At 36.5% G+C, this 15,499-nt stretch overlaps 1 long non-coding RNA gene across 2 annotated transcripts in view; it reads left to right on the plus strand.

The window, feature by feature from the left end:
* The window catches only part of LOC136825661 (uncharacterized), a 274,947-nt gene that overhangs the window by 149,741 nt on the left and 109,707 nt on the right, over nucleotides 1–15,499 (plus strand). For both annotated transcript variants that reach the window (XR_010849391.1, XR_010849390.1), the window contains exon 3: nucleotides 13,955–14,018. This is a non-coding gene — a long non-coding RNA (uncharacterized lncRNA). The remainder of the gene's footprint in view (nucleotides 1–13,954; nucleotides 14,019–15,499) is intronic.

The raw sequence follows: 15,499 nt of genomic DNA on the forward strand, positions 1-15,499 counted from the left end.
AGTCTACAGGATCTGATGTATATATATATATATATATATATATATATATATATATATATATATATATATATATATATATATATATATATATATATATATATATATATATATATATATATATATATATATATATTGTGAGTGTGTGTGTGCGTGCCAATCATATGCATGCCACATATCCGGAGGAACGTCACCAGGAATTTCGAGCCGATCCGTCGGAGACATGATATTCCATGGGCATTGACAGCTTCGTTATAAAAGCACAATGAATATTAGAGAAGAATAGGTTCTTAATTCATCACATATCAGTGTAACTTTCTTTCCGTAAGTTGCAAGAAGTTCGTTTGAGATTCATTCAGTGTAGGAGCGAGGGAAGTTGAGCAACACTTTATCTCCACTGGACGCAGATGCATTGCCTTGCAGAGACAGGATCAAGTTACGGGGAAACCCACAGCAGCTGTGACGGAACTACTCGAGACAGGCACCAAATGCAATTGATCTAGATAGCGTTAGCTTCACCTGACGACGCACAGAACACAGTAATTAGAAACCCATAAGCTATCGAGATGAACTTCCGTATAAGCTAATCTATATGCATGGAATGTAGCCGGGAATTTCCGCTAGCATTGCCAATTTACGGATGCCTCCCGATGGAATGCGATTGGAGATAGGGCACGCCGCCCTTGAAACAAAGGCCAGTGTTGATGGAGAGAGAGAGAGAGAGAGAGAGAAGTTCTCAGACACTGAACTACACTCTAAACGGTGTGGTTCTTATTTAAACAAAACGAAACAAAAAACAACACAGTAATTAAGCCAGTGACAATTGTCTGTTTATTTATTTATTTATTTATTTAATTTTATTTTGAAACTGATTTCCTGGGGCTGGACGACGCCAGTTCTAATTTCGGAGTCGATTTCCCGTAGACAGTCTGCCTTAACCACAGAAAAAATATGAGAGAATACACCTTGCGTTGTCTATGGTTGAATCATGAACTAGAAACTTAGTTAAAGTTAAAATCAAAACCTTTAAAAATCAGCAAAAGCAGAATCAACACGATATCTAAAAGCTTCGTTCAACCGGTAATCCAGCTGCAGGTGTTTGATTCACGGGTCTCCATGTAACCCATTCACACACAGCCTCCTACCCGGCGCATGTAAACCTCCCAGTTACGTCATGCACAGGATATTGCTCTTTGCCAAATATTTTCGCATGCAGAATGAATGTTCTCGTGCTGTTGGCATTTGCTTTGATGTAACAATAGATGTCACTCACATTTCAGACAACGACTTCGTGTTTTATTTGGGCATCCTATTTATTCCAGAATACTGTATGTTTATGTTTATCTGTGGCTGTGTGTGTGCGTGTATATGTGTGTGTGTGTAATATATATATATATATATGAGGGTGTGTTTGTGCAAGTGTTTGTAAGAGAGAGAGAGAGAGAGAGAGAGAGAGAGGGGGAGGGACGCGTTCGTAACTGAATTTCCTTGAGCATCTTCATTAAATTTCCTCTTGTTTTTCATATTTCATATCCAGCGAAAGTTTACTTAAGAAGCGAAAAAGGAAAAAGGTCAAAAAATTACTTTTACGTGATCGTGTCTTTGATGATATTTGTTTTTATAATATTTGTCGAACTGACGTCAGCAGCTTTTTGATTGTTTTGTGAACGTGGAGGGGATATGTAACCAATGGTTTACCTCTGATGGTTACATTGTCTTGACATTGTTGATACTTGAAGAATTAGAAAAATGAGGGAAAGAACAGGGTCGTTCTTTTTAAATTTCTGATCTCTCTCTCTCTCTCTCTCTCTCTCTCTCTCTCTCTCTCTCTCTCTCTCTCTCTCTCTCTCTATATATATATATATATATATATATATATATGTACATTGTATATATTTGAGTGTGTAATATTTATATAAGATTTTTTGTTGGGTTCTGACGGGAAGAATGGATAGGATTTGTCATGGAAAATATCAAATACATATTATATACTTTATGCTGTCCTTTTGATCAGTAGTAAATGCTTGCACACGAAAATTCATGTTCACTTGGCAGAATGGGGATTACCATAAACATACTACAGTTTTCCTTCAGAATCCCAGTGAACATTGGAAGGCCTGAACGACAGAGGGTGTTCAAACAGTCTTTATTATTTCCAGCAACACACTATCTAGACGGCATCTTGTGGTATTGTTCACACCGTGGTTCATTGTTGGGCGAGAACTGGATTTGACTCACCACACGGCATTGACTTTGACTTTTGCACGACACTGTTTTCAAAGTACTTAGCAGCATTTAGGGAAGTCCGCCCAAACACGTTACTAGAATATTCGTTTTAGGGATAAATCAAAATATTATAGTTGCTCATTTATTACACAAGCTTTTCCTTAAATGTTTATCAGATTAATTCACTTTTGAGTTCAGTGGTAGCGTTTTCCAGGATTAGTTTCTTTTCATTAGAAGCAAAATAAAATATGTTGTAGGATAAACGAAAGCCAACAAATGTGCTTTAACTAGCTGCTGCATTTGAAATGCCACTCACACAGTTGAATTCAATAAATTCTGTTGTGTTTTTCAGAGGGAGGAAAAATGTGATTCGTTTCCATTCAGAAACATTATTTCTTTGAATTTAAACTTCACGCATGCTAACTAAAATTCATGGGGGGAAATTCTATTACAAGAGTCTTTTGTGGCTGAGGGATTACTGACAGATTTCACCGGTAATAAGAGGTATTTAGCTGTTGTTTACAATAATTACTCCTCTGGGAATGGTGCAGGCTCATTAAACTTCGGAGTGAGGATAATCTCATTTTTATCCTGGAACGCGCCTCACATTGTTTTCGAAGCATTGAGCATTTTATTTTCATTAAGATCCACTCGTAACGTTTTGAGTAATCCTGCATACAAACAGAATTGTTAAAAATAGAGTGTGATTTAACATATGTTGAACTGTATACAGAGAGAGAGAGAGACAGAGAGAGAGAGAGAGAGAGACAGACAGACAGAGAGAGAGTTGCCAGATTGTCAGAAGTTTCTGGGGATCTGAAATTTTCAACTGTTGTTAGAATTTAAGAAATTACGGCAGAATCTTCAGAAATTTCAAATGATTTGTCAGATATTTCTCAGGTTTCTATAATTATCTACAGAAATCTTAAAAAAAAAAAAAAAAAAAAAAAATAGAAAAATGCATCCAGCCCTGGTAAGAAAATAATATATTTAAATATATCAAATTTTATTAACTACCCCTTTCAGAATAATGCATGCAAATAATGAATTAGGAGTAAAGGTATTTTCGTGTTTTGCTTTTGAATTTCTACTGGCCTAATTGGTGACGTGTTTAATTTTGAATAAAAATAAATTATAGCACTGTTTTCAACATTCCATTTTTTCATTAAATATTCGTAAGTTGAAAGAAACTCCGTCGTGACTCTACGCAAATCACTAACTGAACCTCATGAATCAATGCTGGCCAAACATTACCCAAAATGCCTAACATTAATTATTATTCTGTATGAGAAATCAGTCACTATGTTAAAAAAGAGGCCATTATTATTATTATGAAAGTACTTTAACCAGACCAATGAGCTGACTTTCAGCTCTCATAGGGCTGGCCAATGTCTGCGTCAGTCAGTATCGATAAAATGATATCCGTTGAAATAATGGAAATAAACGAAAGACGTGTATTGTATGATTTATGGTCAACTTCGTGCAAATAATGGGAAATGAAATTGCTCGTAAATATACAGCACGGAGGCACATTTCTGTAAAATATATTTCAGTAGCGCCTTATTTGTTAGAAGAATAAACAAAGGAAATAAGTAACAAGAATAAAATCTAATAAAATTAGGAGAAAGTGGAAAAAGGACGTTAAAGGAGTTGTGTTCGAAATAAGACCAGTCTTACGCTGAGATCTTAATTACGTATAGACTTGATTTCGACAGTTTCGGGTCACATCTATGTTATTTTCATTCCCTTTCTTTTGAATCTACAAGGGGCCCTGCCTTGTATTTAATTTATTTAAGACGTTGCATGTGATTGATAAAAAAAAACTTTCACTGTTAGCAGCTAGAGAACGTATAGAAGAATTCTCCAGAAATATGCGGTTGTTAAATCTGACAGTATATGAACGCAGATTTTCACTTCCTGGTTAAATGTAAATGTTTTAGACTTGAAATAAGTTTTTACAAATGTTCCTTTTAACCATGATGGATTGGGGTGACTATTATATGGCAAGACTTGCACATATGCACCTGTACCTTCCTAAATGTGAGCTTAATGTATATTCATAATGATTTACCTTTTAAGTTTGACCAATAAAAACTTCATAGACAATTTATGATTAAATTTTATAACGCCGTTGTCAAGTTGAATGATGTGAATTATTATGACGTGTTAAATATTTCCTGTTATATATAGCATTAAATTTCTCATCCTGTTAAGAGTTTGTGATATATTTTAATCTCAGGTTGAAGTCGGGACATTTTATGTGATCAACACACTCAACAAAACTGAAGAGTTTAGGCAACCTCCTTTACTCTGCCTGAAGCATTCTCGCTATTCACTAAAAAACGAATTTGAATACTTATTAATTCTCTGAAATTAGCATCTTTAGAGGTCAGGGGATAATACGAACAACAAACATTTTTTTTATATAACGTTAAGTTCGCAAAATCATTTTAGCTCTTATGCGAAATATCAGTTAGTCAGAGTGAAATTTGTTCCCTAGCGCTTATTCGCATGCAATATCAATTCATGCTGCATGAAGAAAAGCAAGCACTTGGAAAATTTGAAAGGAAAGTTGGTGGCAGAGCTTCTACCAAATGATAGACAAGTCGGTATAAGGACACTACGAGAGGGAGAACAATATTTCAGAGGTCATTCTGCATACGCTAAGATTTCTGGGAATTAGGGGGAGAGGTTACAGAATGGTCTATCTATGTATCTAAATATCCCGCCATCGATGTAACTACAATCTCTCTCTCTCTCTCTCTCTCTCTCTCTCTCTCTCTCTCTCTCTCTCTCTCTCTCTCTCTCACTAAAATGCTAACCGTATTCCCTGACAGCTCTGTAAATATTGGCAAACCACACACGTAGAAACTCAAAACATGCGATACCAAAGGGATATATACATGTGGGTTATTTGCTTGTTGCAATATCGAAGGTAAACATACGTACTCAACCTAGTCTCCTAATGAGGGGAAATAAAAACACATCTCCTTAAATATGCAAGAAGAACAGAACTAAGAGGAGTAAAACTATTTCCCGTTTGTGTATGGCTGACTTTTTACTGAGTTGGAGAAGGTCCGAATCATCCAACACTTAGAAAGGCTCAGATTCGAAAGTTAGAATAATTAGAATCTGGAAATAATGCAAAAAACTGGACATGAATGATGGCGGTGTGTTTCTACTTTTTAGTTCCTTGTGAAGGAGCTCCGTATAAACCTGTGTTGCTTGGTCGACGTCGAAGAATTTTTCTTCTACTTGTGGGGGCCTTCAACCGGAGGTCACCGTAGGGGGGGCAGTGCTGTCAGTGCACCTCACGCAGTGCACTGTATGCATTGCTTAAGGTTCCTTGCAGCGTTCCTTTGGACCCCTAGCTGCAACCACTTTCATTCCTTTTACTGTACCTCCATTCATATTGTTTCTTCTATCTTACTTTCCACCCTCTTCAAACAATGTTTTACAGTGGAACTGCGAGGTTTTCCCCCTGTTACACCTTTTAAACATCTTACTCTAAGTTTTCCTTTCAGCGCCGAATGACCTCATTGGTGCCAGCGCTCGGCCTTCGGCCTAAATTGTATACATTCTGTTCAACCGGAGGTCTCATGTGTGGGACTCACCTCTTCCCTAACGTCTGTTATGTCTGTGCTTGGTGGGAGGCACTCTCTGCCTTGCCTCTCTGCTGCTAGAGGTTTCGTTTGTAGCGCTGTTAGTCGTCTGAGTCTGCTACATCGCTGGTGCCTTGTAGGAGGCACTCACTGCCTTGCTTCACTGCAGCTAGAGGCTTCGTTTGTAGTACTATTAGTCGTCTGAGTCTGCTACTTTGCTGGTGCCTTGTGGGAGGCACTCCTTGCCTTGCTTCTCTGCAGCTAGAGGTTTCGTTTGTAGCGCTGTTAGTCGTCTGAGTCTGCTACATCGCTGGTGCCTTGTGGGAGGCACTCACTGCCTTGCTTCACTGCAGCTAGAGGCTTCGTTTGTAGTACTATTAGTCGTCTGAGTCTGCTACTTCGCTAGTGCCTTGTGGGAGGCACTCACTGCCTTGCTTCTCTGCAGCTAGAGGCTTCGTTTGTAGTACTATTAGTCGTCTGAGTCTGCTACTTTGCTGGTGCCTTGTGGGAGGCACTCCTTGCCTTGCTTCTCTGCAGCTAGAGGCTTCGTTTGCACTGTATATAATGTATATATATATATATATATATATATATATATATATATATATATATATATATATATATATATATATATATATATATGCATCGGATGAGAGGAGTAGTAGCTCAGGTGATACACAATTAAGAGTTCATGAAAAGTCGTTCTAATTGCACACTTTTATAAGGTGAAATAAATTTTGTATATACATTTCACATTATATATACAAGTATTTATTGATTTTTAACCGCTTCTTCAGCCTTGAAAATGCATCAAGCGATGATGAAACGTCAGCTCTTAAATGAATGTATGCAATTAGAACACGTTTCCATGAACTCCTGATCATATATATATATATATATATATATATATATATATATATATATATATATATATATATATATATATATTTATATATATTAGAACAGCTTTCCATGAACTCTTGATCGTGTATATATATATATATATATATATATATATATATATATATATATATATATATATATATATATATGTATATACTCAATTTGCCATTATTTCACATTCATCTGACCAACGTTGAAATTTCCATTACCGATATCATGAGTTTTTCCCGTCAGTATTAATTATGTCATAATTGTCTGAATATAACGGAAATATTTAGCTATCTCACCACAATTCAGTGATGGGTGCAAATCCTGATTGGAATTTTCCAGCGAACATAATTAAAAGTATGGTATTCATCGGCTTCAATTTAATGAACGGTGTTTCATGTGATTTTTTTTTTAATCAAAATATCTTCATTTTTTGTTCTTGGTCATATTGTGTGCTTTAGAGGTACTTGTTTCACATTTATCTCGCCAGATTTTTTATCAGAAATAATACAGTACTGTGGTAATAGATGGTCTTATGTAAAGCCACGTTCATGAATGATATTCATATTCAGCAAATATAAAATGTTCAGCTTTTACCGAAAGGTCACAGATGCCAAGGACCTCGTTATTCGTAGTATAAAACTTGAATGAATCGTTGTCCATTTCGTATTTTCCAACCGAATACAATTATATATTGAAGGTGGAATGCCCACTATGGTACGCCTCTTTAATTTAATCGTAAGGGGCTTTTATTAGCCAGTTATCATAAATCGTATAAATGCTGGACGACCTATGATTACGTGAAGGTTAACCTTTATTTCAGACATTTTTCTGAATCCAGCACTACTTTATTTTTTCCCGGTTGTCAAGAGGCCTCAGCGAAGCAGTACTCTAAAGCTGTGGGTCTGAGTTTATACTGATTTCCTGATCTGTTCCAGATCTGTCCCAAGTTAGGAAACGATGCTCACGGTTGCTAACAAAATCAAACTGACCTCAGCCATAGCAGAAACGTCTTGCACTGAATCCATATTATTGCCAGAGAATCTGAGCGTTATATTAATCAGCTGGAAGAAGACAGAGGTCACACTAACATTTTTCTTTTTTTTTTAAGATCCCATGTTTTAATTCTTGATCTCTTCGGCTTCTTCTTGGGGTTTCTACTTCTCATATTAATGTCTGTCATTCAGTGTGCTAGAGTGATTGTCTTGATGTTCAAGATATTTTCGGTCATTTGTGTGTTATATTCCATGTCCGGATGTTCAAGGTAATTTAGGTCGTTTTTGTAACGTGCTATATGTCCAGATGTTTAAGGTTATTTGGGTCTCTCTCTCTCTCTCTCTCTCTCTCTCTCTCTCTCTCTCTCTCTCTCTCTCTCTCTCTCTCTCTCCCCCTTGAAGCTCAATAACTCTTTTGATTCCCTTCTTACTCTTTTGGGGTTTGCATATCAAGGAGTGTTCAATATTCCCTTGCAATTAGCTTCATTTCTTGGGACCTATAATTTGCTTATAATGATTAGGGTTTTCATAATATAATTTCACTAGGCATGTAGCAAAAGTATGTGACTATTTCAGACAAATGTCCCAACGCTTCTGTCAAAAATTTTTCAATCTTTAGAGTTATTTTTGTTTTGATGATAAATTTGCTTCCCTCAAAAACTACGGTCCCCTTCGCTTCATTATTTTTTATTTTTGGCATTACTCTCCTGATTAAAGCTGTAAAAACCTAAGGGAGGGGTTTTGTTTTCCCGATTTGGGATTAAACAGCGACGTTTCATCTTTACCTCCTTAACCAGTAACAATGTAGCAAGCTGTGTATAGTTACATCCTCAACATTGACAGTAACTGTGAGTTAATTCATTACCGTTCAAATGCGATTTCTGTTCTAAAATAAACCTACGTGAAATTCCATTCGAAATAAACAAAATTCCCACATGCCTCTTTCATTATAAAATAAAGCCATTAAGAAGTAATCATCTGGGTGCATGTGAGTGATGAGAGATCATTTTGATACCTAATAGCAAGCCACCATAATGCATATAAAAGTTATTTCCTCTTTTATTCTTTTCAAGAAAGCTAATGATTAGCATACCGGCAAAAGAGCATTTATCATACGGTATAATTTTTCTGAAAACGCCTTTTATCGAAAAGGTCTCGTTTTTTTTCCTCATGTCAATTTGGTATGCTAATGCCCAGTGCACTTCAACATTTTAGTCTTTCTCTTAAGCCTCTATTTACTCTCGGGCAGAGAGCCCCACGAAACGGAAAGCGAAGGGATCAGTTTACCAGGATCCTGCTATATGAAAAGGGGTTGTGAATGAAGTTTGTAGTGGGTGATGTGTTCCGATATACACTGCAGAGAAATGTCGAGACTGTTGAAAGAGTTGGGAAATGTTTCAAGTGGCGGAAATTGAAAGTGAATGTGAGCAAGAATATAGCAAAGAGGTTAAAAGAAGAGGGAGAAATAGCAGTAGAATGAAGAATGGAAGCGGTGTATTTGCATAATTTTACGATTGATGGTAACACGAAAAAAGAAGAAGAGTATGTTTTTAACCCTACTCTAGATTTATGACTCAAACCAAAAGATTGGTGCTCTGGAAATTAATTTTGTTTACCAAATATATGTAGAGGCAAAGGAGCGAAATGGTGAGAACTTTACAAAGGAGTCGGAAGTATAATTTCGGGATTTTTGTTTTCAAGCGAGAGAATTGGGCCAGCCCCTTGCTTTCTCAGGTGTTGACTCAGTGCTTCCTGACCTTTTTATCCAGGTATTACTGCGCTGGCCGTCGCTTTTATTCAGGTATTACTGTGGCGACTGTCCATTTTATCTAGACATTACTGTGGTGACTGTCCCTTTTATCCAGGTATTACTGTGCTGTCTGTCCCTTTTATCCAGGTATTACTGTGGCGACTGTTCATATTATCTAGAAATTACTGCAGTGACTTTCCCATTTAGCCTCCACTAAACTTAAACATACCCTCACTTAACTGAAACACCCTGAGTAAACCTAAGCACACCCCCACTAAACCTAAACACACCCCCCACTAAACCTAAGCACAACCATCCACTAAACCTAAATACACCCCCACTAAACCCAAAACACAAACCTTGATACATAATTATTAATCACAGGAAAGTAAAGCATTTTCAATAATATATTTCTATGGCATCGAGTACATGAAATGAGGTATGATAAACCCGTACAGTTTATTTACCACTTAAGTTACAAAGGGAAGAGGGAAGTGGAATGGGAAGGGAGAGGGGGTACGGATTTGAAACCTACCCTGTTATATAATTTGGGTTAAATGATGGTCACTTGCCAAATTTTGTTTAGTTCCGTCAAGCGGTTCGGATTTCTATAGCGCGCAAAGCTACAAGTATACAAATATACGCACTTGTAAACATTCACTTTTATATATAAGCTATATACTGTATATATATGTATATATATAGTGTATATATACTGTATATGTATGTATGTATATACAGTATATATATATGAACATCAGCAAGTGCTAGTACCACAGGTCATCAAATGGCTCATAGTAGGCCTACATTCTACATGCAATGTAGAACAAATTTCTTCAAATAAAATTTCGTACCATATTGTGTGTTAATAAACCAATATAAACTACAGTATGTATGAAAAATTATTTACATTGTCATGATAATTTATCCTGCTGTGAAATGATTCCCAAGAACATGTGCGAATGTAAAATTCTTCTGGCGATGATGAAATTGAAGCCGTAATTATAATATTACTTATTTATTATTTCCCCTGAATGCGATTAAATTACTGAACAACAGAAACCAATACAATTAAGGATTTTGATTCCCACTAATAAGATTAGTTAGTCTAAAAAAATGAATAAAAAATGCTAAAAACCTTGACTTTATCATTACTCCAAATGTATAGCCTCTTTTACCTCAGGAAGAAAACGGCGGGTTTTTTGAAACGGAAAAAGAACGGCACTTCTCATGACGTCATATTTTGCTTACGTCACGAATTATTTTAGGATCCTTGTCTGTGATATTCTCGGTTCTGGCATCGGCGCCTTCATTTTACTCCATAAATATCAAAACTATCGAACTTAGGTACTAAATAATATTTGTAAAAATTAGTTAACGTTATAAAATATACATTTACCAACTTTCACCTTTATCCGATGCTTTGATAAAACGGTGTTGCCGAAAAACCGTGTTTCATCGGCTCTGAATCCCTTGGTAAGCGACACGAACCAGGTAGTTGTGTACTGGCTCTTGTGTGTTAAACCAACTCCTCTGCTCGCCATTTTTGCTCTTAAGTGACATCGTTTGGTCGAAAAGGATATTTTTCTGCTTTGGAAAGACCCTATAGCTATTGCAGATGCGCACAAGGTTAAGGATATCAAGCACATCAAATCCTGAAGCTGAAAGAAGCGCTGGGAAGAAACACGAGTGAAAGGTGAGTTTAGTTGAAACCATTGAAAGGCTAATCTCATGTGATTAAAACATTCAGTCTCTACTCCACTCCTTGAAGAGAGCAGCTTTTATTAAATCAAAAGTACATTATAACGTATTTTCATTTGAAATCGCCAGAGATTGGGTGTACGCAAAGATATATATAGGCCTAGTTTTCAACAAATCTCGCCCTTTCACGGTAGTTTCCATTTCCCCGAAAATGTATAATAAAATACGATACGGGTATATATACACGTGGAAGTAAAATGTTGTCTGGAATATAAAAAAAAAAAGCTACCAAAACGAGGGAAAAACAGAGCTTAGTAGAGGGCTTATATGTAAGTACATCACAGCACATTATACAACTATGAAGAGATATTTGTATATAAAATAAATAAGGAAGTGTCCTGATAACCACTGAAATACACTCGTTGGATTTCACCTCAACATCAATCCTAAAAGGAAATATTGTCAGTTGCTCTTACAATGTACTTTTAAAACCTAATCTCGTGCATTAGACCTAGCCTACTTAGGCTTATGTTTTTACCTAGTACCTAATAATGTTAATGATTCTTCTCTCTTACTTTTAATCTCGATATATCAAACTTTTCCTTGGAAAGAATGACGTCTCATACATCATTATCTCTATTAACCGTGATTGTGACTTTAAAGAACTCTCCTTATTGCATCCCTCGAGGAGAGGAGTTTGTGACCAACCGGTCCGAGAAACGTTGTGTATATGCTGAGTATTTTGGGAGGCACGTGAGGTTTGTAATACTGTTGTTAACGACCACTTCAGAATGTTGTTTTGATATGGTGGGAAGAGAGTTAAACTGGTAATATTTCTCTCAACGAAGTTTTTTTTTTTTTGTAGAGTTTATTCATCGTATTGACCATATTTTACACTATTAAAAAAAAGGTATTTAAAAAATGTGACTTTGGACGGGTGACGATGGAAACACAATGTTTCTGATATAGTAGGCGTACAGTGATTTAAGATGCAAACTGTTTCTTCAGTATTATTATATATATGCAAAGAACCGTCACACCTTCTTAGAGGTATTATAAAAATGCCGATTTATCTCGATAAATAACAGTACAAGCACACGAAGGACCAGCTTTTGTCAAACTATCTACGCACATCAAACATAAACGAACGATGGACTTTCAATAATTGTTGATTTCTTTGTGGGTAAATAAAAAGATATCTGGTTTTGCAAGTGGGAATCAACGGTATCTTAATAATTTCTTCCATGTAAATTACACGAATAGGTTAATATTCGAAACAGCATGAAATACAGCTGTCTATGTGGCCATCGAGAGTCTAGGGGAGGTGAATGGAACAGCCACTGTAGCATTGGCTGGAAGGCGGGAAATTTCAGTTTATACGTGGTATGATGGCAATGGCATCGTGTTTTTTTTTTTCAGAATACTTTGCATATTTATATATTATTTCCTTGAGTGTACAAATCATTATAATAGCTCAGTGATTGGCCACTTTCGGTAATAATTAGTCAAATAAATTACCGAACATAAGTCTGAAAACCCATTCAGTTCCCACCAGCCTGAAGGTGATGTTTACATTCATACGGCATAAAAAGGCTGGCCTAGACTTACATTTTTCGTTTATATTGTCTTTCATTGTAATGATACTTAGATAAAGGTTACAATAAAAAGTAATTTTGACTAAAATGGAATGAATATGTGATTAACTGAAGGTCAGTAGAATACAGTATCTGGCAAACCAGTATAGCATTGGTCCATGTTCCATATTCTAGTGGTAAACAATATTAAAGATTATTTTTCAGTTTAAGGACGTAGATATTGCTTTTAGTATCATATTACAGTTATTTTTATATGCATGCAATAAAACTGTACATTGAGTAAAGCTTGAATGATATGAGAATCTTATGACTGAACAACTTGTGAGCGTAGCTTAGGTCACAGTGTAGCCTAGGCCATACTGATGATATAAATCATAATTTTTGAAAGCTCATCGTTCGTTTGTGTATGATCTAAGTAGACTGTTTTATAGAAGCTCGTCTTTCGTACGCTTGTGTTGGTATATTTTCGATACAAATCAGCATGCTTATGATTTATAAAAGGGGCAAGGGTCCTTTGTAAATATAAACATTCAGTTATGTTACTTAAGAAGTGATTTTTATTGCAAGAAGCCAACACTATCAGAAAAGTTAACTGTCAGCCAATCACGTGCTACCTATCCGCATTGCCACATCTACACCCGTGGGTGGAGACTGATGAAATGAACCGACTATAGCACAGTTAACAGTTAGCTCATTTATCCTATGTATATTTGTGCAGACACTCGTAGTCATACGGCGCTCTTCATATTGATTGTCAAATCCACACTATCATAACACTGGGAGGTTATTGTACAAAGGGTTGCAGATTTGCGCTCTAAAACTACCATTGGAAGTGCGCTTAAAATCACGTAATCTTGGTTAACACTTGAATGGTTCGTACAGGATTTATTGAACTAAATTGCTGATACCTACTTAGGTGTATATATATATTATATATTTATATTCTGTCATGCAATTTTGATATTCACACACATGGCCATATATATAAGGTAGAATAGTGAACAGCTCGACGTAAGTCAAACTACGTTTGTGTGAAAAAATCTACAAAGTTTGCATAAAGTCATGAAGTAAGTTCCCTGTTCACTTCACTTTTTCATTTTTACTTTCGGTAGACAGTTGGCATTTCAAAGTCCTATCCATGTGCTATATTTGAAATGGAAACCTATACACTCATGAAAAAAGTTTTTTTCATTTCAGGACTGTCCGTGATGTTGGGCCACTGACATTTGCTGCCGCGAAGCACAACAAGCTGCATCCCAAGGTAAGTGCATTGTTATGCAAATGTTGTTTTTACTCTGGTACCTAATGCAGCAAAGCGTTGATATTGCAACTAATGTTAACACGGTGGAGACATTATTCCAGTTGTATGTTTCAGATGAGGACTAGTAATGAAATCAATTGAGTTCTAAGATAATTTCTTCGTTAGAGCTTATATTGTCCCCAGAAACTGGTTACAAATTGATCTTTAGTCGAATTTTAAGGTAGATTTTAGTTTACTGTAAACGAAAACTGTTTAGATGGCTTTGTCTATCCGTCCACACTTTTTTTGTCCGCCGTCAGATCTTAAAAACTACTGAGGCTAGAGGGCTGCAAATCGATATGTTGATCATCCACCCTCCAATCATCAAACATACCAAATTGCAGCCCTCTAGCCTCAGTAGTTATTTGATTTAAGGTTAAACTTAGCCATAATCGTACTTCTGGTACTGCTATAGATACCAACAACACAGGCCACCACCGGACCGTGGCTGAGTTTCATAGGCTGCGGCTAAGAATTTCATGGGCCGTGGCTGAAAGTTTCATACGGAATTATACGGTGTACAGAAAACTCGATTGCTCAGAAGAAACATTGGCGCATTTTTTACTTGTTTATTATCTCATCTAAAATCAGCGATTTGCAGCTATTCTGTCACGGTGCTAAGCCCAGGAATGAAACCATAAGAGAGCCCTTTCTTGTGGAACACTTTTTTTATTTTTTTTTATAAATGATAGCAGACTTGTGCTGTTAACGAAAATGAGTAAAATGCTTTAATATATATAATATATATATAAAATATATATATATATATATATATATATATATATATATATATATATATAAAGTGAATGTTTGTATGCATATTTGTAAATTTGTGCCCTATGGAAATCCGAGCCGCTCGACCGATCTAAACAAAATTTGGCCCGTGGCCATCATTTGACCCAGCTTATATAATAGGGTAGGTTTCAAACCCGTATCTCCTTCCCTCTCCCCTTCCCAAGTCATACTTCCCCCTTCCCTTTGTAACTTATTTGGTAACCATCATTTGACCCAACTTAGATAATAGGGTAGGTTTCACACCCTTACTCCTTCACCTTCTCCATCCCCCTCCCCCCTTCCACTTGTAACTTATGTGGCAAACGTTTGACTGATGTAGATAAAATATGGCACATGGCCATTATTTTCCCCCCAAATAAGATAATAGGGTAGGCTTCAAACCCATATCACCTTCCCCTTCCCCCATCTCCCTTCCCTTTGTAACTTATGTGGCAACCACTTGAGCAATCTACACAAAATTTGGCAAGTGGCCATTCATTTGACCCAGCTTAGATAACAGGGTAGGTTTCAGATCTGTACCCACTTCCCCTTCCACCGTCCCCCTTTCCTTTGTAACTTATGTGGTAAACGCTTGACCAATCTAGACAATATTTGGCACATGGCCATTGCTTGACCCAACTTAATAATAGGGTAGGTTTCAAAGCTGT

Source organism: Macrobrachium rosenbergii, chromosome 39 (genome assembly GCF_040412425.1).
Source record: "Macrobrachium rosenbergii isolate ZJJX-2024 chromosome 39, ASM4041242v1, whole genome shotgun sequence".
Taxonomy (NCBI): domain Eukaryota; kingdom Metazoa; phylum Arthropoda; class Malacostraca; order Decapoda; family Palaemonidae; genus Macrobrachium; species Macrobrachium rosenbergii.